The sequence below is a fragment of the Trachypithecus francoisi genome, unplaced genomic scaffold (genome assembly GCF_009764315.1).
Source record: "Trachypithecus francoisi isolate TF-2019V2 unplaced genomic scaffold, Tfra_2.0 Lachesis_group8, whole genome shotgun sequence".
Classification (NCBI taxonomy): domain Eukaryota; kingdom Metazoa; phylum Chordata; class Mammalia; order Primates; family Cercopithecidae; genus Trachypithecus; species Trachypithecus francoisi.
The window spans coordinates 111069027-111091016 of NW_022681473.1; the positions used below are offsets into that span (position 1 = coordinate 111069027).

At 45.7% G+C, this 21990-nt stretch overlaps 1 protein-coding gene and 1 non-coding gene across 3 annotated transcripts in view; one reads left to right on the forward strand and one right to left on the reverse strand.

The window, feature by feature from the left end:
- Nucleotides 1–21990, forward strand: part of UBASH3B (ubiquitin associated and SH3 domain containing B) — a 162539-nt gene that overhangs the window by 71433 nt on the left and 69116 nt on the right. The gene's annotated exons all lie outside the window — the stretch shown is intronic.
- LOC117081894 lies at nt 542–645 on the reverse strand. Its single transcript, XR_004436365.1, has one exon. It is a non-coding gene; the product is annotated as a small nucleolar RNA U13 (small nucleolar RNA).

A 21990-nucleotide genomic window follows, 5' to 3' on the forward strand; every position in this document is an offset into this window, starting at 1 on the left:
TTTCATTTTTCTTTTTTTTTCTTTTTCTTTTTCTTTTTTCTTTTGAGACAGTGTCTCGCCCTGTCACCCAGGCTGGAGTGCAGTGACTCAGTCTTGGCTCACTGCAACCTCCGCCTCCTGGGTTCAAGCGATTTTCCTGCCTCGGCCTCCTGAGTAGCTGGGATTATAGACGTGTGCCACCACGCCTGGCCAGTTTTTTGTATCTTTAGTAGAGGCAGGGTTTCACTACGTTGGCCAGGCTGGTCGCGAACTCCTGACCTCATGATCCGACCACCTCAGCCTCCCAAAGTGCTGAGGTTACAGGCGTGAGCCACTGCACCCGGCCCCTTGTTTCATTTTTCTATAGAATATATTTGTACTTAATTTTATTATTTAATAGGAAACATGCTCATGGTTCAAATAACAACATGATAGGAAGGTTTACACACAAGTTTACCCTTCCCTCTGCGCTCATCCACCCTGTTGTCCCCACACCTGCCACAAGAAACCACTCTTATTTGTTTCTTGGGTATCCTTCCAGCATTTCTGTTTTTTCTTTTCATGTCAGATGGGTAATATAACGACATCGTAACAAGGTTCGAGGGTGGCACATCTCAACCACGCACGAGAACACCCAGTCATTACGCTTATGAACTATGAAAAGATCACCGTTCAGCATTTCTTTCTTTCCTTTTTTTTTTTTTTTTTTTTTTTTATATTGAGTTATTGCTTTATCGCTCAGGCTAGAGTGCAGTGGCACGATCTTGGCTCACTGCAGCCTCCACCTCCCGGATTCAAGTGATTCTCCTGCTTCAGCCTCCCGAGTAGCTGGGATTACAGGTGTCCGCTACCACGCCCGGCTAATTTTTGTAGAGATGGGGTTTCACATGTTGGCCAGGCTGGTCTCGAACTCCTGACCTCAAGTGATCTGCTCACCTCGTCCTCCGAAACTGCTGGGATTACAGGCGTGAGCCACTGTGCCCGGCACCAGCATTTCTTTATGCATCTGTGAGCAAATGAGATCATAGATTCTTACTGTTTTCCCCTTCACTTTTAGGTTGTATCAACAAGGTCTTTGAAAAATAAAAGTCATACTCGTTGAGGGATTTCTAGCTAGTCCAGTTATTCCTTCCACAGTGAAATAAAGGAAAGCAGAAGCTTTGTTGTGACTTTGTCTCCCTGCTCTGTAAGTGAGGGACAATATTGTCCACCCTGACTCCCATGTGGGAAAGTAATACGTAATTTCACATTTATCAACCGTTTTGAGCTTTCTGGCAGAAGGGATGCTCAGAGTAGTGCTGTTTTGATGATTTCTCAGCAAAATACTTCCCTCTTGTCCAGGGGTCCCAGGACTTATTTTTAAAAAAGGATTCCGATTGCTAATTGTTAACAAGTTGTTGGGTTTTTTCCTCCCCTCCAGCTCTTCCTCTCAAAACTTCTGAGCCTCAGTTGGCAGCCCCAGTCTCCGGCGGGGCCATGTGTGTCTGATTTTAAGCCGCGTCCTGCCGGGGACTCCTGCTGCACACATGTGCCTGCAAGTGCTCCCCCAGTTTCTGTTGCAGTGTTCTTTCATTTTTTTTTTTTTTTTCCACCACATGTGCTGAGCCACACAGAAGCTTTAAGACTCCAAATCACAGCGCAGCAGTGAGCCAGTGTTGGCTGTAATTAGCTAGAATTGCAAACTCCTGGTCATAAAGACATCATGTCTTCGCTTACTGTGGTGAATTTCCTGCGTTCTCTAAGGGTCGCTGGAGAGGCTCAGAGGAAGGAAGTTGTCTATGAATTGAGGGAGGGGTGAGACTAGATGATCCCCAAGATGCCTTCATTTCTAAAATTACACTTTAATGACATCTTCTCCACGGCCCGCCTGTCCCCACGTGGGGAGTGAACCACCAGGCCCAGCAAGGAGGAGACCTCTGAGATGGGCACCAGGAGAGAAGGACAGCGAGGCTATCATCTCGACACCGCGGAACCTGGTTACTGTTTTGAAAGGGATTTGGTTTTGTTTTGCTGGGACGCTTCCTGGAAGTCTTTTCTTGAGGCAGTGTATTTATCTGGTTTCTTAGGTAGAGCATAAGGCTGTTTTCTCTCAGATGTGGACTTGGCAATGCGGAACTCAGTTCTGGGCCGTGATTCAGAGCCTTGCCAGCTTTGTGAATTCAAGAAATCCTTGTTCCCACCCACAGACCCAAAGAGACTTTGAACAGTCATTTCACCCTCCCCGCACAGCTGGACCGGACAGCAACAGGAGCCCAGTCCCTGTCCTGAAGGCTCCTTACCTAGAGGAAACTCACCTCACTGGGGACCTTCTCCTGCCCTGTAGTTTTAGTCCGTCTTATTTTTTTTATTTTTTTATTTTTTTTATTTTTAGAGATGAGGTCTCCTGTGTCGCCCAGGCTGGTCTCAAACTACGGGGCTCAAGCAGTCTTCCTGCCTCAACTTCCCAAGGTGCTGGTATTGCAGACATGAGCTACCACACCCGGCCTTAGCCCATCTTGAGGTGAAACTATTTAGTTGTTCGGGGCGGATCTACATGCCTGTCTTCCATGAGGATGCAGAGTCATTGAGTTTACATGGGGAACATTTAGCCGTCCGCGTCGTTTCTGTGGGCTTCCCTAGGCTGACCCTGGAAAGGGCTCTGGATGCTACTTGGGAGATACTCCTCTTTGCAAATTGGTACAGACATCTTTCTGCCTTTTCTTTGTCCTAGGACCACTCTTTATGGTGTTGCTGTTGAAGCAGGTGGGGGGATTGGGAATTAAGTATAGCTGACAGGGTAAAATTTGAGGAGCAGGAAGCTCATAGATGGGGGCCATCAGCCCAATTTCTTTATCTTAGGTCTGAGCTGTTAAGACCCATAGCTACTTCTCTTATAATTATCAAACTTTTCTTCTCCATTGAACATCTCCCTATTTAAATATTAGGCTCTCCAGGGAGATCTTTGGGATCTCCAATCTAACATGGTGTTTGGCTCACTATAGATGCTCAAGGATTGGTTGTTGGATTGGATGCCCCATTCAGGAACATTTATTGAGTGGCCAGAGTGCGCTTTGTGCCATGCTAGAATCTGGTGATGACAAAATCTGATAGAGCCCCTCCCTTAAGCAGTTTATCATCTAAGAAGAGAGATATCTGTGTACTTCCAACATCTAGCACACGGGCAGAAACAAAGTCATTTGGTGGCTTTTGAGCTTAGAGTCATAAAATGTCAGAGCTAGAGGGTCGTAGGGATTGTTAAGTCCCTCCCTCTCACTTTGGAAGTAAAGAAGCTGATTGGTCAGAGTCTTGCTCAAGGCCACCCGGTCAGACAGGGACAGACAGTGCTCAGCCTGCCGTCCCTGCTTTCGGCTCTTTCTATCACCCCATGCAGCTTGTCTTTGGCCTTTAACTAGAAAGATCAAATCATGAAAAGTAGAGGCAGTACCAGAGAGAGCAGGAACCCACTTTCATTGCAGGTCTACTGTGGCTCAGTGACCTAAATCCTGGGAGGACTGGGAGGCTCTGGACAGTGGCTCTCGGAGTAGGACTGCGGAGTGAGTACTCCAACGCCACAGGGACCAGCTCCCTGCAGTTCCCACTGAGACTTATTTCTCCAGAGGTCAGAAAGCCCAGAAGATGAAGGCTCGCCACTTTTGGTCTTGTGGCCCAGTTCAGCTGAGATGCCATGTGGTTCTTGTTGAGGGGAAGGCGTGTGAGAGGCCCTGGCGCCTGAGCCACACACTGGGGCTTTCCATCCTGCTGAAGTCAGACCTTCATTGGCCCCAATTCAAACAAACTGATTGGAAAAAGACATTTTTGAGACCATCAGGGGAAAATGAATGTGAATTTGATATTAGTGATATTAAAGAATTATTATAAATGTTAGATATGATAAAGGCAACTGATTATGTTAAAGATAAAACAGTCCTTATCAGTTAGAGATGCATGTTAATGTCTAGGTTGTTTTAAAATACTCTAGGGAAAATAAATCTTTGTGAGTATTTTGTAGTAAAATGATATGATATCTGGAATTTGCTTTAAAATGTTCTAGGCTGGGCATGGTGAGTCATGCCTGTAAACCTAACACTTTGGGAGGGCCAGGTGGGAGGATCGCTTGAGCCCAGGAGTTTGAAACCAGCCTGGCAACATAGTAAGACCCTATCTCTACCAAAAAAAAACTTAAGAAGTTACCCAGTCACTTAGCTTCGTACCTGAGGACCCAGCTTCTGGGGAGACTGAACTGGGAGGATTGTTGGGCGTGGGAGTTCGAGGCTGCAGTGAGCCGTGATCATGCCTGCACTCCAGCCTGGGTGACAGAGTGAGACCCTATCTTAAAAAAAAAAAAAAAAAAGGCCAGGTGCGGTGGCTCACACCTATAATCCTAGCGCTTTGGAAGGCCAAGGCAGGTGGATCACTTGAAGTCAGGAGTTCAAGACCAGCCTGGCCAACATGGCAAAACCCCATCTCTACTGAAAATACAAAAATTAGCTGGGCGTGGTGGTGGGCACCTGTAATCCCAGCTACTCGGGAGGCTGAGGTGGAAAAATCGCCTGAACCCAGGAGGCAGAGGTTGCAGTGAGCCGAGATGGCTTGGTGGCTGTGGAAGAAGTGGCTTCCACAGACATGACAGGGTGTGGGTGACATCACACAGGTCCTTGAACAATTGCACTCACATGGGTGGAGGGGTGGTTCCTGCCTTTCCATGCGTCCCCTAAGAGACCCAAGGACTTGACCGGGCACAGTGGCCAAGGTGAACTCCATGCCATCCTTGGTATTTTCCATTCATGTTGCCAGACCATCTCTGTTTCAGGTCAGCCTCCTCAGGCACCCAGAGAGGCCCATCCTAAGCCAAACCCCCTCATAGGGCCCCTCATAGGGCCAACACTGCACATCGCTGCACAACTGAGCTTGCCTTCTCAGCCCACTGTGATGCAAATATTTGGATTCTTATTCACCTTCTGTCCTTGTTTTGCCCTCCTTCCTTTCCCTTCCTGACAGTGGAACCTTCACCACTTCTACCCGCTAAAGGTTCTGCCATGTCTGCAATCCCCATAGTCTCTACAATGCAATTTTCCTATTACAGTGGCCCCTCCTTATACTCGGGTATACTCAAGACCCCCAGTGGATGCCTGAAAGCATGGATAGCACCAGACCCAACTGTGTCAGTCGGATTCTGTTTCAGGTCATGCCTTCCATCCACAAACTTCACACTTTTTCCATCCTAACTAAGCAATTTTATCATGCACCGTGGCTATAACTTTTGCAGTTTGAGGTGTGGCGGGAAAACCAGCACAAATTTCTTCTTCCTTCTTCACAATTTCACAGATGGAAGATGAGTTCTTACTGTAGACCTCAGCGACTTTTTGGGCATGCAATTTTTTTTCCTTTCATTATTAAGTTAAGAACTTTCACCTTTTCACTTAAACAAAGCACTTTACGGCTTCTCTTTTGGGATATCCAAATTGCCAGCATCACTACTCTTGCATTTTTTGGCCACTATAAATTAAAATAATGGTGATGTGAACATAAGCACTGTAATACTGAGACAGTTAGTCTGATAACCTAGACGGCTACTAAGTGACTAACAGGCAGAGAGCAAACAGCGTGGACTCACTGCTGCATCCACAGTCTGTATCCAGACTAGACGAAGGGATGATTCATGTCCCTAGTGGAATGGAGTGGGATGGCTTGAGATTTTATCATGCTACTCAGAACATCGCACAATTTGAAATTTGTGAGTTGTTTATTTCTGCAATTTTTCATAGACCACAGTTGACCACTGGTAACTGAACCCTTGGAAAGTGAAACCATGGATAAGGCAGGACTGCTCTACTAGTTTGATTAAATGTTTACTCTCTTGTCATACTCACTACTGAGGTTTTTGTGCGCAGACCTGTCCTAGCCTAGAACACTCCATTCTGGTCTTCCCATGGCCATGTTCTTTAGTACAGAGTGAAGAGTTCTTAGTTCCAAGGAGATGCGCATACACTGGAGCTTATGTGTCTCCCACCCTGACGACACACACACACACCATGCTCTGGATAGTCAGAACACAAATGACTAGGAACCTGCTTCTGGGGTCTCTCCCCCATCTCCAGTCTCCCAAAGGCAGACACCTCTAGCCCTAAGGATGACAAAGCAGCTTCTGTTTGTGGGGGTGTGGACACAACTTTGACATCTTCTCGGGGTACCCATATGCATACATATGAGGGCCCTCCTGGTACCCACAGAAGCCAGGGTCTGAGCTAAAAGCAGGTGGAAGCAGACCACAGGAGAAGAGATCAGGGCCAGCTGGCTGCTGGCTCTTCCCGAGCTGCCATAGCCTGGCACACAATGACAAGAAATCTGAGCCTCTAACCAGGTTGTTATGAAGGTGTATTGGCCAAGGTAGGAGGCTAAGGCATATTTAGGAGTTGGTGGTCGCTTGATTTATTATTTGTAAACATTTAGACATTGGCGTATGTGGGCCTCTCTTAACACTCTTGCCCAGGCCCTGCACGTTGTAAGTATCTATTTCCTAATGGAGACACAGGAATTTTGCTCTGGGCTGGACTTCATCTTGCCTTAAGGAAGGCTTGTGTTCTTCCATGGTATTTCCTGCAACTTGTAAAATACAACTTGTAAAGTCCTATTGTAGCACTACGTATTTCCTGCATTTATAATGGAGATGAAATCATGGTTTGTCTTTCCACCACCCATCTTTCCACCCCCAACAACCCTCAATTACATAAACTAACAAGCTAATTAAAAATAGCCTTAAAGTAAGGACACTTGTGTAAACCAACAACTTTATCAGAAAAGGTTTTCCCTGGAATTTCCCGTCCTCATTCAAAGGGACAGGCAGTGTTCTGAATTCCAAACAATAGATTCTAATCAATAGCTCCTCCTATTCAAACAGTGGCAGAATCCTACCTGCCTTCCTTCCCTCCGGTGAAATGTTGTTATCTCTCTTAATGAATCATTGAAATTCCTGGCTTGTTAGGATGTACCCATCACTATACCTACATAATATCAAGCAGAAAGGTTTTGAAGGAGTTTTGGGATGGCAGAGCAAAGGTCTCCCCACCCAACTGGTCATATAATTGGCTTTTCTCTCTTTAAAGACTCAAAGACTTTGTGCTAAACAGAAAATGCCAAAGGTCTTTGCATATGGGGAGTCGAGTGTAGAGGTGGGGTGTTGGCTTCATACACAGCAGAAAAGGTTTCCCTCCTTTGCTGTAGAAGACTAACCTTAGCAGCTTCCCATTCACTCCACCTCAAACCCAATTAAATTTTAATTCAGGTCATGACAAATACAAAGTGCTTTCTTCAATCCCCATTATTTCTGGAGTTCCCTGGTGTCCAGTTTAATAAATTCTTCAGGGAAAGATGTCTGGCAGTGATTGGATGAAGGTATTGACTTTGGAAAGAGGAGTCTTAACATCAACAAGTATGTCAACGATAAGTCACTAGAAACAAATCCCAGCCATCTAGTTTGCTTGTTTATGTGGTTCAAGCGCCTCGCGCCAAAATGTGGCCCAGATCCAAGTTTCACATCGGTAATTCCTGCCATTCAACATATTTGGCTTTTGTTTCTTAATGGGTGTTGACAGACAAAATCTACTTCCCATAATCCTCCATTCGCAGCCGCCTTCATTGACGTATTCATTCCACAAATGTGTTGAGTAGCCCTGGAGTCTTTGCCTTACAGACACCCGTGGATATGTCAACAGATTATTTTTGTCATGATAAGAGTATATGATAATAGAGGTATATATAGCACTGCATGAACTCAGAAGAAATAGTGTCTTGTCTTATCAAAGAACTAGAATATCTTAGAGGGTGACAGTTGACTTGTATCTTGAATGATGTACAAGATAATTCACAGGAGATTTGAGCAGTCAAAATTTAATGTCTCCTCTCTTTTTTTGTTTTGTTTTTGAGACAGAGTCTCACTCTGTCGCCCAGGCTAGAGTGCAATTGCATGATCTCAGTTCACCGTAACCTCTGCCTTCTGCGTCCAAATAATTCTCATGCCTCAGCCTTTTTAGTAGCTGAGACTACAGGTGTGCGCCACCACACCTGGATAATTTTTTGTGTTTGAAGTGGAGACGGGGTTTCGCCATGTTGGCCAGGCTGATCTTGAACTCCTGACCTCAGGTGATCTGCCCGCTTCAGCCTCCAAAGTGCTGGGATTACAGGCTTGAGCCACCATGCTCAGCCGAAATCGAATGTCTCCTCTCTTAAGATTTATACTTCAAAAGCTTTTGGTTTTCTTGAGCACAGAAAAGGGGCTGGTAGCCTGGTGATCAGCTGTGGGCCTTATCAACAGCTGCAGTGAAGAGAGAGACATTGAAAAGAGCTTGGCATGGCTGAGCCTGAGGACAGGACTTGGCCTGAGCAGACGGGGATTCCCAAGGAGAAAGGAAGAGGCTCAAGGTCTGAAGCCACTGTGCTCTGACCCCATGTCTTTGCTTGAATGGTGTTCATAGATTTACTAGTTGTTGGTGGCTTCCAGTATGTCACTGGGGTGGGAACTAGCTATCCAGAAAAGCCATCTGGGAGGGACACTTGTGAGCACATTGGCTTAGCTCAACATCCTGAAGATGTGGTGTGCTTCACAAGCAAGCCTCACTCCAACGACCGCCTTGGTTTACATCTTGAAATAAGTCCTCATCACTGGATGAGTATTTTAAGATGCAGCTTTCATCAAGAAGGTTTCATTGAGGCAATTCCAGTAGAGTGAATAATCATTTTCCCCCTCATCAGATGTGCTTATCTTATAGAATTATGATGAGTTTAATCCTCACTTTTTAAGCTGTATCTTAAAAAAAAAAGAAAAAGAAAAAACCCTTAGAGAAATGATCCTGCATCTGTGTCAAACCGTTTCCCTCTGCATTTTCAGATCCGTCTTTTCTAGGTCACCATTGCTCTTTACGGCTTTCCTTATCACAGTTTTTTCTAACTTCCTGTTTCCTAGCAAACTTTATATAAACTCATTTTATTTTTACTTAAGCCATTCAGCAGTGAACTTTTCCCCTTTTTGGAGGCCAGTACTTTTTCTGCACCTTATTATTATTGTACACATGAGGGTCAGAGTTATTTCAAATGTTTTGACAACCTTCAATTATTTGCACTTAAGAGGTTGAGTAGAGAAGAAGAACTGCATAAATTCCGAGCAAAATGACATTAGAACAATCACATGGATAATACCCAATAGCATATATTTCTCGTTGGTTTATTTGCCCTTGGAATGTACTTAAAAGAGTATTTTTAGCACACTAAACTGCTTCATTTGCAATTCTTACACTAGATGGGCAAAGAAATTTACAGTCTCCAACATGTGGGTAACAGAAAGCTAGTGTAACAGAACTCCCTCCTAACAAGAAGAGCTTGTCACAAAGACAGGCTAAATACACACTTTTCTAGTTAAGGAAAGAAATGCAGTGCTAGATGAACAGGAAGGCCTGTTTCACCAACCCGATTCACAAAGACCTAGACCTCATTCTTTTAGTTATTAAACATTTGTTGAGCGCCTAATATGTGATAGAGGCGAGAGATTCAAAGAAGCAAAAGACATTACCCTGTCTTCTTTGGGTTCAGTAAAGGAATACACAGTGTGGGAAATGCGCAGAGAGATCTGAGAGTCCCTAGTAGCAACAGCTAATTCCACCATATTTCACAGAGAAATATTTGGTCTGGACATAGAAAAGTATGTAGAAGACATCTATCTACTTGTCGAAGTGGGGAAACCAAGTTCCAGGCAGAGGGCCCAGCACGTGCAAAGGCAAAGAAGAAAGTGAGGTAGTGAGGGAGGGAGAGTTCAGAGTTGTGGGATATAGGGGGCATGAGAGCAAAGTGACGGCTTGAGCCTAGAGAGATAGATTTGGGAACCATCATGGAGCACTTTGGACACCATCTGAAAAAGATTTTACCTGTAGGTAACAGAGAATCCCTGAAGGTTTAAGCAGAGGTAATATGGTTACATCTGAGCTCCAGAGTAACTAATAGCAATGTGGATGGTGTATAAAATGGGAGAAAAGACAGGAAACCAGAGTAGACTTGCCAGGTAAGAGACAAAGATACTCGCCCAAGACAGTGGAGGTTCAGAAAGGGGAAAGGAAGTGCAGTTCAGCCTCATGTAGGATGCTTTGGTACCTGACAGAGAAAGATGGAGAAGTCAAGAATGCTTCCTAGCTTCTTGTTATTTCAGCTTTATGCCAGTTCTCCAAGTGCACAGATAAAAACATCTACTTCTGGGCCAGGCGCGGTGGCTCAGGCCTCTAATCCCAGCACTTTGGGAGGCTAAGGTGGGTGGATCACAAGGTCAGGAGATGGAGACCATCCTGGCTAACACAGTGAAACCCTGTCTCTACTAAAAATACAAAAAATTAGCTGGGCGAGGTGGCAGGCGCCTGTAGTCCCAGCTGCTCAGGAGGCTGAGGCAGGAGAATGGCGTGAACCGGGGAGGCAGAGCTTGCAGTGAGCCAAGATCGCGCCACTGCACTCCAGCCTGGGCGACAGAGCAAGACTCCGTCTCAAAAAAAAAAAAAAAAAAAAACCCAGAAAACAAACAAACATCCACTGCTAAAGTCCAACTCCCTCTGCTTCTCAGTGTTCTTTCATTTCTTTTCAGATCTGTGTAACTCATCCCTAGAGTTTTTTCAGACACAACCTCATTCTATACTCTGATGCTTTTAGGTCTGAGAACTACAAGTTCTCAGCATGGGCATCATGCTAGAAGTTAAGGCATGCAGAAGGGAGACCTGGTCTTTTTCTCCAAGAAGGTCATAAGCTTATGGAGGAGAGAGATAGATAAAACTCTAAATACTAATCATGCAGAATGAAAACAAAAGGGTTAGGGGACCACAGAGAGAGGGCTGGGAGAATTCAGGAGTTCATGTAGAAGGTGGGGCTTGAGCAAGACTCTTCATTCTTACAGAGCATCTACCTCATGGCCTGTACTACACTTACCACTGAGAACAACAGGCTAACATGCACATATGGTGAGAAGGAAGATACACCTCAAATAAGTAATTAACTACAGGCAGAATGCATGCTGGGAAAGAAATGCAGGGTGTCATGAGAATGTGTAACTGGGAGACTTAAGGATCAGAAAGCCAGGCGTGGTGGTTCACACCTGTAATCCCAGCTACTGGGGAGGCTGAGGAGAGAGGATCGCTTGAGCCCAGGAGTTTCAGTCCAGCCCAGGCAACATAGTGAGACCCTGCCTCAAAATGAAAGGAAATGGAATGAAATGAAATGAAGAAATGAAATAAGTATCAAGGAAAGCAACATAGAAGATTTAAGCTAAGACATGAGAGGTGGGCAGAGATATTAGTGTAGGGAAGGAGAAGACTGTTCCTGAAGAAAGAATGCATGCCCACTGCTCAGCTGTGACAAAATGTGGCACGTTCAAGGAACTGAAAGAAATCTAGTGTTGCTAGAAGAGGGTAGCCTACAGTAAACCAGGGAAGGGCCAGAAAATAGAGCATGCAGGTAGGTGGCTTAGCCATGTTAAGGTTCTGGAAGTTTACCCTAGAGGAAATAGGGAGCTACTGAGATATTTTTGTCACACATCCGTGTGAAGAGACCACCAAACAGGCTTTGTGGGAGCAACAAGGCAGTTTATTTCACCTGGGTGCAGGCAGGCTGAGTCCGAAAAGAGAGTCAGCAAAGGGTGGTGGGATTATCATTGGTTCTTACAGGTTTGGGGATAGGCGGTGGAGTTAGGAGCAATGTTACGGGCAGGGGGTGGATCTCACAAAGTACATTCTCAAGGGTGGGGAGAATTACAAAGAACCTTCTTAAGGGTGGGGGAGATTATAAAGTACATTGATCAGTTAGGGTGGTACAGAAACAAATGGTGGAATGTCATCAGTTAAGGCTATTTTCACTTCTTTTGTGGATCTTCAGTTGCTTCAGACCATCTGGATGTGCACATGCAGGTCACAGGGGCTTAGCTTGGGCTCAGAGGCCTGACAGTTTTAAGCAGAAGAGTGTATGATTATTGTTGTATATTTGGAGAATAAATTGGAAAGGGCAAAACTGGAAGCAGGAGATTTGTTAAAGCTGCTGGAGTACTCAAAGCAAGGGGTGATAAGGGCTTAGCACAGAGAGAAAACAAGGGATCAAAGAGAACCAATGTCTAAGAAATTTAGGAGGCACACATGGACAGGACTTAATGATGAATTAGATAGGAGAGGTGAGAGAAAGAGAGACGTCAAGGACAGATCTTAGGTTTCTAACTCGGGAAATTGCATGGATGCTGTGCCCTGAGCCAGGAGACTCTGGAGAGAAGCAAGACTGGAGGGGAAAAAGGCGAGTTCATTTTTTGAACACATGAGGTTTAGTGCAAGTAAGATATTCAAGTGGAGGTTTCTAGTAAGGAATAGGTCAGGAAGCCAGAGGGCAGAGCAGGAGAAACTGCAGACTGGAGACTAAGGGCATCCTTAGCATGTAAAAGTCGGAGGTATAGCCCAGGGAATAGCTGAGATTACCTGGAGAGAATGAGTAGAATGTATGGAGAAAGACTGGACAGATTCTTGAGGAATACTAGCAATTAAAGTGCCTGTAGAGAAGTCAGAGTTTACAAAGGAAACCGAGAATAAGCCACTAGAGAAAAGGGTAAAAGACAAATCAAAGGGGCATAATCAGGAAAGTAAAAGTAGAGAACAAAGGGAGGGTTCGTAGTGGGAAACACCCCCACTACCGTTGAGAGGCCAAGAGACAAAAATCCCATTGAGTAGAGTGTGGTGACTCAGATTCTCACTGCTACTTACTCAGTGACCTTAGACCTGTTATTAATTTTACACTGAGCCTCATCCATAAGTTGGAACGATTGCATTGTATTTAGATTGGCATCTTAATACATGTTCAGTAAATCTCAGCCATTATTATTCAATGGCATGAATAACTATTAGGGACTTTGTTAGTGGGGAAGTGCCAAATTAGAGTGACTTTTAGCTGAAGGGGACAGTGCAATTGAGCACTTCAGAGAGGTTGTTTAAATGCAAAGAAGCAGTTCCAGGGAGGAAGAGATAGAAGATAGAGGAGAAGACAGGCTTTCAATGGGAATAAAGTAAAGCAACACAGAAGGACAGGCATGGCAAGAAGCCTGAGGCATGGGGCTACACAGCATGACAACAGATGTGGTCAAGTGCAATGGTCAAGAAGAGGCAGGAAGAGCTACTGTGGGAGTTGAGCCTGTAAAGAATGTTACATTCGTCCAGGCACAGTGGCTTACGCCTGTAATCCTAGCACTTTGGGAGGCCGAGGTGGGCGGATCACTTGAGGTCAGGAGTTTGAGACCAGCCTGACCAACATGGAGAAACCCCATCTCTACTAAAAATGCAAAATTAGCCGGGCGTGGTGGTGCATGCCCGTAATCCCAGCTACTTGGGAGGCTGAGGGAGAAGAATCGCTTGAACCCGGGAGGAGGAGGTTGCGGTGAGCCGAGATCGCACTATCGCACTGCAGCCTGGGCAACAAGAGTGAAACTCTGTCAATAAATAAATAAATAAAGCTTACATTTATGAATTTGAATGTTTGAATTTTGCTTTGCGGATATAAGGGAGCCGTGGACAATTTTACAGGAGTGCAAGGGTTTTGCTTTGTTTTTGTTTCATTTTTGAGACAAGGTCCCACTCTGTTGCTCAGGCCGGAGTGCGGTGGCTCACTGCAGCCTCAAATCACAGGGCTCAACGGATCCTCCTGCCTCAGCCTCCTGAGTAGCTGAGACTACAGCACATGTCACCACACCCAGTTAATTTGTACATTTTTTGTAGAGACAGGGTCTCACTACGATGCCCAGACTGAGGAGTGGAAGGTTTAACTCAACCTGTTTTAGAAAAATTATTCCGGCCGGGCACGGTGGCTCAAGCCTGTAATCCCAGCACTTTGGGAGGCCGAGACGGGCGGATCACGAGGTCAGGAGATCGAGACCATCCTGGCTAACACGATGAAACCCCGTCTCTACTAAAAAATACAAAAAACTAGCCGGGCGAGGTGGCGGGCACCTGTAGTCCCAGCTACTCAGGAGGCTGAGGCAGGAGAATGGCGTAAACCCAGGAGGCAGAGCTTGCAATGAGCTGAGATCCGGCCACTGCACTCCAGCCCGGGCGAGAGCGAGACTCCATCTCAAAAAAAAAAAAAAAAGAAAAAAAGAAAAATTATTCCAACAGTAGAGAGAAGTATGGATTATAGAGGAGGAAAACTTAGATAAGAGCTGTCCACAGTGTGTGGCACGTGGAGGAATTTCAACAGAGAGCAAAAAAATCACTTGTAAGCATTTAACCTCGGCTAGGTCACTTAACCGCATCAAGACTCAGTTTCTCCACTAATAAAATGGGAATAATAAGATTTATCTCTGAGGTTCTTTTGGACATTGCATTTTCTGTCAAGTACCTACTATAGAGCTTGGCATACAGTATTATTCTCACGCTCTCTCCTCCTCCTGACGGCTCCATGCTCTCGGTGGGTGTTCATGGTCGGGTATCCGAATGTCTTGCTCTCCTCTGATTTTCAGGAGACATAAATTGGCTTCCTAACTTTGCAATATTGAAGGAAAACAACAGTCTTGTCTTCTGAAAAGTTTCCTTCCAAGTGTAGGTCTACATTTCTATCTCTGCTCACTCTCTGATTTGGCAAATTGACCTAGCTCATTTGCTATGTACCAAATTGTCTTGATGCAAGAGTTTTTGTGTTTGGGGCTGGGCAGTGGTTCAAAAGTATCACTTTCCCATTAAGCTTTACGGGATTTACCTACAAGATGGATAACACATCCTTCGGACAGATGGCACAACCCTGAAGCCATTGCCCTAATTTCTTCTTCAGTGTTCTCCTTTTATCCTGTCTTCTATGATAGCTGATTTCCTCACATTCATGTCCACCCAGAAATAACTAGTTTCTGGAAAAGCTGTAATATGGATTGTATTTCTGTAAAGCCATATGTTCCATACATCCTGACATCCTCACAGATGCCATTTGATTCCATTTTTTCATATTCATTTAATAAATATTGAGTGTCTGCTTGGTGCCTGGCGTCTGCAGTGCAAAGAGGAATAATACTCAGTTCTGCATGCTGAAGGATACCATATTTTGTGGCAAAGCAAGATCTAAAGACATAATTTCAGCAGACTGTGGATAGGTTAATTTGGAGCTACTAACTGGCTATCATGTGGGTGGGGATTGGGAGGTCACAAGAAAGTTTCAGCAAATCTGGCATTTGAACTGCACCTTGAATTGTGAACTGGATCTTTCCAGGTGAAGAAAAGGGGATGGGTTTTCCTGACATGTTTCCTGATGAAAGAGCATGTACTTGAAAGAGAATGGCTGGCTCTGAAAAGGGTGAACTGTGTATTGTCCCAGGATTAGGATGCCAGCAGCTGTTTACTGAAAGCACAATATGTGTTGTGTGCATGGTGCTAAGTACATAATATGTGTTGTGTGCATGGTGCTAAGTACATAATATGTGTTGTGTGCATGGTGCTAAGTACATAATATGTGTTGTGTGCATGGTGCTAAGTACATAATATGTGTTGTGTGCATGGTGCTAAGTACATAATATGTGTTGTGTGCATGGTGCTAAGTACATAATATGTGTTGTGTGCATGGTGCTAAGTACATAATATGTGTTGTGTGCATGGTGCTAAGTACATAATATGTGTTGTGTGCATGGTGCTAAGTACATAATATGTGTTGTGTGCATGGTGCTAAGTACATAATATGTGTTGTGTGCATGGTGCTAAGTACATAATATGTGTTGTGTGCATGGTGCTAAGCACTTGTTTTATTTCACTTGATGCACATAGCAACCACATGAGGCAGGTCCTATTATTATTCCCATTATACATGGGATATCACTGATGCTTAGAGAGGTTGGATAACTTGCCCATAAAAGAATGACAAGGTATAATTTGAATATAAACCATCCTGTACAGTCCTGGGTCTGTACTTGCAAGCCACCCTGACTTACCAGATGTGTGCAGACCATTTGTGTGCATGTGTGTGGGGCGAGGGGCCAGGCTGAAGGCAGAAAGGTCAATGGAAGCCAGTTTTGAGATACTGAACACCAAGACAGAGGTTGTTGTGGACAAACATCTCCGCATGTTCATTTTTTATAAAAATTCACTATATTACTTTTTTTTTTTTTTTTTTTTGAGACGGAGTCTCACTCTGTCCACCAGGCTGGAGTACAGTGGCACGATCTCGGCTCACTGCAAGCTCCGCCTCCTGGGTTCACGCCATTCTCCTGCCTCAGCCTCCCTAGTAGCTGGGACTACAGGTGCCCGCCACCGTGCCCGGCTAATTTTTTTTTTGTATTTTTAGTAGAGACGGGGTTTCACCATGGTCTAGATCTCCTGACCTTGTGATCCGCCTGCCTCGGCCTCCCAAAGTGCTGGGATTACAGGCGTGAGCCACCGCACCCAGCCACACTATATTACTTTTAAAGTGAAACAGAACCCACAATTTAGACCATTTTTTAGCAAAGTCCTGCTTTAGTGGGACATAATGCTGTACATGAAATGGGGATTGAAGTTAGTAATCTAACTAAAAACAAATCGTTCTCAGGGATTTTGATTCCTTCTTACTTCAAAGTGCATATTGACATATAGATGAATTCTGTCCTCAAGGTAAGCCCCAGTTATGTGAAAGTATTTCCAGGTTATTAGCTCTTTTCACCTTAAAAATGACAAAGTTTATTTTTTTATTTAAAAATCGAGGAATTCAGAACTTAACCTCTCAGCTAGCTTGAGGACTAAAGCTGTGATGTGATTCAGATTTTATAAGGTCTTCACAGAATAAAATACTCAGTTTACTCTCAGTTCATAGAATATTTTCATGTTCGGCTCTTTTCCTTCACAATGAATTTTAAAAATTTTCAATTTGATCTTAAATGAGATGTATCCACGTAGTGTTCAGCAGAAACAAACCCAAACCCACGAAGATGTAAATCAACAACAATAGCACTCTTTGTATTGGCTGTTTACCAATAAATGAACATTCAAGTTCATGTTACAATTCAGTGAATGAGCAAAACCAGAGGTTGTGTTTGCTTCATTTCAAGCCCCTCCCTTTAAGATCTAAGTCAGTTCACATAGTGGTCAATGAACATCCCACTCCACAGGAACTGCATGAGTGATCGAATACTCCAAGGCTGAAATCCTCAGGGTCTCCTGGTGGGAAGGCCAAGACATTTGCATTAGGAGGCCCCGTGATGCTTTGCTTGGGAGAGCACAGACTCTTGAGCAGCAAAGCGTCCAGCTGCTCCTCTTCCCTCCCATAAGGCCCTCACGACAGCCAGGCCCCAGAAACGTGAACTTTCTGAACTTGGGTGGCCAGGCTGCTTCAGAGCCTCTTCTGGAGTCAGCAACCCTCCTTTGCTGTTCCCCCCTCCCTCCCACGGGTTCTGTTTCCCGGACCCTTCTGCTGACCAAGGAAACCAGCCTTGAGCAATTCCTTAGTATTTCACTCAACCGAAGCAGTCCAACCCCCCCAAGACGACTCCCCTCCCCTTTTGCCAGATCTCTTCTGGAACCTGGCTCACTCTCACTACTCATGAGATGAGATTTAGCCTCTCTGGTCTGATGGTGGAGCAGAATCCTGAGAACCCCTCCCTACCTCCCCTAGCTCAGCAGCAACGAAATCTGGAGTTGGACACTGTCCAGGATCATCTCAGGGATCCGCTTTCTCCAGGAAGATTCTTCCTCACTTGTCAGTCAGCGAGACTGCGTTGGTCGCAGTCTCTGACCTCAGGGATTATTCAAGCCTGGAAGGGAGAAGCTTTTTAGAAAAGGGTGGGACTTGGAGAAAAAGAGATTTGGACAGTACTGCAGACAGGAGAAGCAAACCGAGCCAAGAAGTGCAAGAAACCCTCCCAAGCACAGGAGTCTCTCGTTTCAGTGTTGAAGATCTCCAGGAAAGGAAATTCCAGGGCTTCCCCTGAGTCTAACCCATCCTTTTTCCTATGACCTCTGATGCTCCATTTTGTGGATCCCGGCTGTTAAATATGTAAAACCTAAAAGGAAGAGGGCCAGGAAAAGGAGGCCATGGTCTGCCACAGAAATGCTAGCCTGGCGGAAAAAGCCGGTCTGGACTTGTTTTGCGGTCCACTCTTGTCTCCTTTCAGCCACACGTGTGAGGTCACTAGGCCTTCTCTTAGGCCAGTTTGGGAGGGCGGCCTGCCGACATCCCCACTCTCCCCGCAAGAACCCCCTTTGTCAGGAATGCAGCACAGGAATCAGCTGCCTGGCATTGAGGCCATTTTCCTCTGCGAGGTCACTACTGTGGGAAAATGTTTTAAATCACTTTTCTCAGAGAAAGGGAAAAAACTGAAGTTCTGGAGATGTCATTCACCCCTAGAAATGTCATACTATGACTTCCCCTTAATCTTTGTCTCTGTATGTTGTGGAAATCAGTTCCAAGCCACTCCAGCAATTCAAGTACGTAAATGGAGTGACCCCACCCCCTGAACACCGCCTGAGCTTGAGCCTGGCCAGCTAGAGTTTATTCGTGAGAGTGTGTGTGTGTGTGTGTGTGTATGTGGTGTGTGCGAGATGGGATAGAGTGAGTGCCTCCATGGCCCACCTGGCCCTGGGTGCCCCCTTCCTGTGGCAGCTCTCTCTTCCTTCTCTCTCTAGTCTTCTCTCCTTTCAGCACCCTTGTTGCCATCAGTTTTTGCTCTGGCTGTTCTGAGGTACCTTAAGAGCCAGAGTGGGAGATAGGAGTTATGACAGTCTTGAAAATGGAAAGTTGGGATCAGAAAGTCTACTTCTGGGACCCTGGAACAAATGACTTCATCTCTCTCTCTCTGTCTCTCTTTGAAGCAGGGTCTTGCTATGTTGCCCAGGCTGGAGTGCAGTGGCATGATCACAGCTCACTTCAACCTCCAACTCCTGGGCTCATGTGATCCTCCCACTCAGCCTCCCGAGTAGCTGGGACTACAGGCATGCACTACCATGCCTAGCTAATTTTTTTATTTCTTGTACAGATGGGGGTCTCGCTATGTTGCTCAAGCTAGTCTCAAACTCCTGGGCTCAAGTGATACTCCTGTTTTGGCTTCCCAAATTTCGGGATTACAAGAATGAACCCATGCCTGGCTGACTTAATCTCTTTGCCTTCAGCTTCCGCGTCTGTAAAATGGGTATACTATTGGCCTCATGAAGCTGCCTTGAGGATTGAAGGAGATGCTAATTATGAAAAAACTGTAAAACATAAAATGCTGCAAGGATGCAAATATTCGAAAGCAGATCCCTGGTCTCTTTTACTTTGGAGTGGGGTTGGGGTAAGGCACAAAGCAGAATGTTTCCATTGCAAAGGAGCATGATGGAGTAAGCAGCAGAAGGCCTGAGGGGCAAGGCAGCATGGCAGGCATGAGTAAGTCTGGAAGGGCTCTTGGAAGAAGCAGTTTCCAAAGGAGAGGGCCCCATATTGGCAGACAGGAAGGTGCAGGGTGCTCCCTTCTTCCTCACAGAAAACCCCTGGTGAGGAAGAGGTGTGATTTGATCAGCGTGGCTGCATCAGACGGGCGTTCAGTGCGTTCCCCGCCAGAGCTGGTGCTGCTCAGGAGCTGAGCCAAGTCAGGGCCTCGGGCAGCCCAGCTCTCCTGCCTGTGAGGGGGACCCAGGCGCCAGTGAGATGTCCCTTTTAAATCCAGCCCATGCACCTGGGCCCCTTTACAGTGGTTCTCACTTCACCAGCACCTCCCCTTCCCACGCAGGCTTCCTGTTTTGAAACCACCAATAGATGGAAAATGTGAGTACTGCCGCTTGAATGGCTCAGGCTGTGTGTGTGTCTGGGTGTGTGAGGTTCTGTGTGAGTTTGTGCTGTGTGAGCCTGTGTGCGCACATAAATGTGTATGTGCAAATGTGAATTTGAGTGTGATAGTGTGAGTGTGTGAGCATGTGTTTGTGCATGTGGGTGAGCATGTGACTGAGTGGTTGAGTACATGGGCATGTGTTGTGTGCATTTGAGCATGTGTGTCTGTGTGTGGCTGTGTGAGTGCCTGTATAAGTATATGATCATGTGTGTGTTACTGTGTGTTGCCTGAGCATGTGTGTCTATCTGTGAGCTCGTGTTGTGACTGTGATCATGTCTGTGTAAGAGTGAGTGCCTGTGTGGGTGTGTGACCATGTGTGACTGTGTGTGAGGGTGTTTGTGTGCATGTGTTGTATAAGTGTGACCATGTGTGTGACAGTGTGAGTGTATGATCAAATGTGTGTCACTGTTAGTGTGTGTTGTGGGTGTGATCACATGTGTAACTGTGTGACCTGATGTGAGTGTTTTGTATGTGGTCGTGTGTGTGATTGTGTCAGTGTGTATTGTGAGTGATCACTTGTGTGCTGCATGAGTGATCATGTGTGTGACTGTGTGATTGTGTGTGATTATATATGTGTGTAACCAGGGGAGAATGTGTGTTGACTGTGATCACATGTGTGACTGTGTGTGTGTGTGCACTCGTGCATGTGAGTGTGCCGCACAGCCCAGGGAAGGGCGACTGAGGCAGGGGACTTTTCCTTGCAGGGGACCAGTCTGGTCTGGGGAGAGGGGAGGGTGTTGAGGAGCAGTGGTCCGCCCAGGGAACCTGTCTGCCTGAGTGGCAAGAGCAAGGAGCAGGGTAACACTGGCATCTGCAAGCACGTCCTGGAAGCTGCCTGAGGCCTTCCATCCACGCTGAAAGACTCACCTCTCAGCTTGTATCTTTTTTTTCCCTCAAGCTTTAAAACAAATAATTTCTTACCACTCCAAAAATGCCTTCCTGAGAAACTGGATCACGTAACAAACAGATCAGACTGTCAGCCTTCCTAGCTGGATGGGCAGGCAACACGTCTAGTCCATTTTCCTATTCCCAGTACCTAGCACAGTTCCTGGTAGCTGGCAGGGCCCGTACATTCATTCAGCAAGGACTTATGGGGTGCTTGTCACCATGTGGGAACACAGATCATAACAAAGTCTCTGATCTCAGGGAGTGTATAGCACTGGGGGGCATGATCACAGTCCCATTCATACATAGGTACATGTGACTTGTGCTGGAAATCTTGGATGAAAGAATGGATTCCGTTTCCAGCTCTTTCCATAGCTTTGTAGAAGAGACTCTTGGCTTTTTCTGGCTATTGGAAGAGGCAAGGCCATAATCAATATGCTTTTCTTCCTTTACAAAGATATTATTGACCCACAGGCTTTGAAAACAAAAATTGTCCCCTAGTGAGAAAATATACATGGATAAGCTTTGTCCCCCCTGCCATGCCCTCTCTCACTCCTGTGACCACCCTGTGGCTTCTTGGATCCCTTCCCCCGTTGCACCCGCTGTTCCGTCGCTCTTGTCTGGATAGCAGAATTCCACTTATGTATCAAGGCCCAGCTCAAATCCTGTCCCTTCTGGGGCAGAGTTTCTTTATCTCCCACTACGTGAGCCACCTGCACGCTTTAAATGACTGGGGGAGCACGTATATCACAGCATTACGATGATTTGCTCCGTGTTTGTTTTTTGTCTCAACTGAGCTCCTTGAGGCCAGAGACTTTGTTTTGTCTATCACTGAAGTTCCCAGAGCCTGGCACGGGACCTCGTCCTTCTTAGATGTTCAACATGTGTGGGATGGATGAATGGATGGGTGCGTGGGCGGACGGATGGTTAGATGAAGGCTCAGTTGCCCGCCCTACAAAGATGGCAGCCCAGCACTGAGCTAAGGCCCAGGAACCATGTAAGGGATAGTGTTTCAACAGTGGCTGGCATTGAGTCAGGGCAGCTTTTACATTTTTATAAATAATCTGAAAAAGGAAGTTCAGACTGAAACTCACATGTCTATGGGTGACACAGAGCTCTTTCGGTAGGGAGGTTCCATGCCAAAAGGGTAGAGGAGGGGAGGATCCCCTAAGATATGAGTGGGCGGACAAGTGGAAGGTTGCTTCAGTGTGAACAAACTCAAACCACTGCATTGACGCGGAAGTTATCTGAGGTATAAGATGGTGCTTCTGGGTGATTAAGTTTGACAAGAAAGAGTCACTTCATTCAATCAATAAATTAAATACCTGCTATGTGCTGGGCTTTGTGCT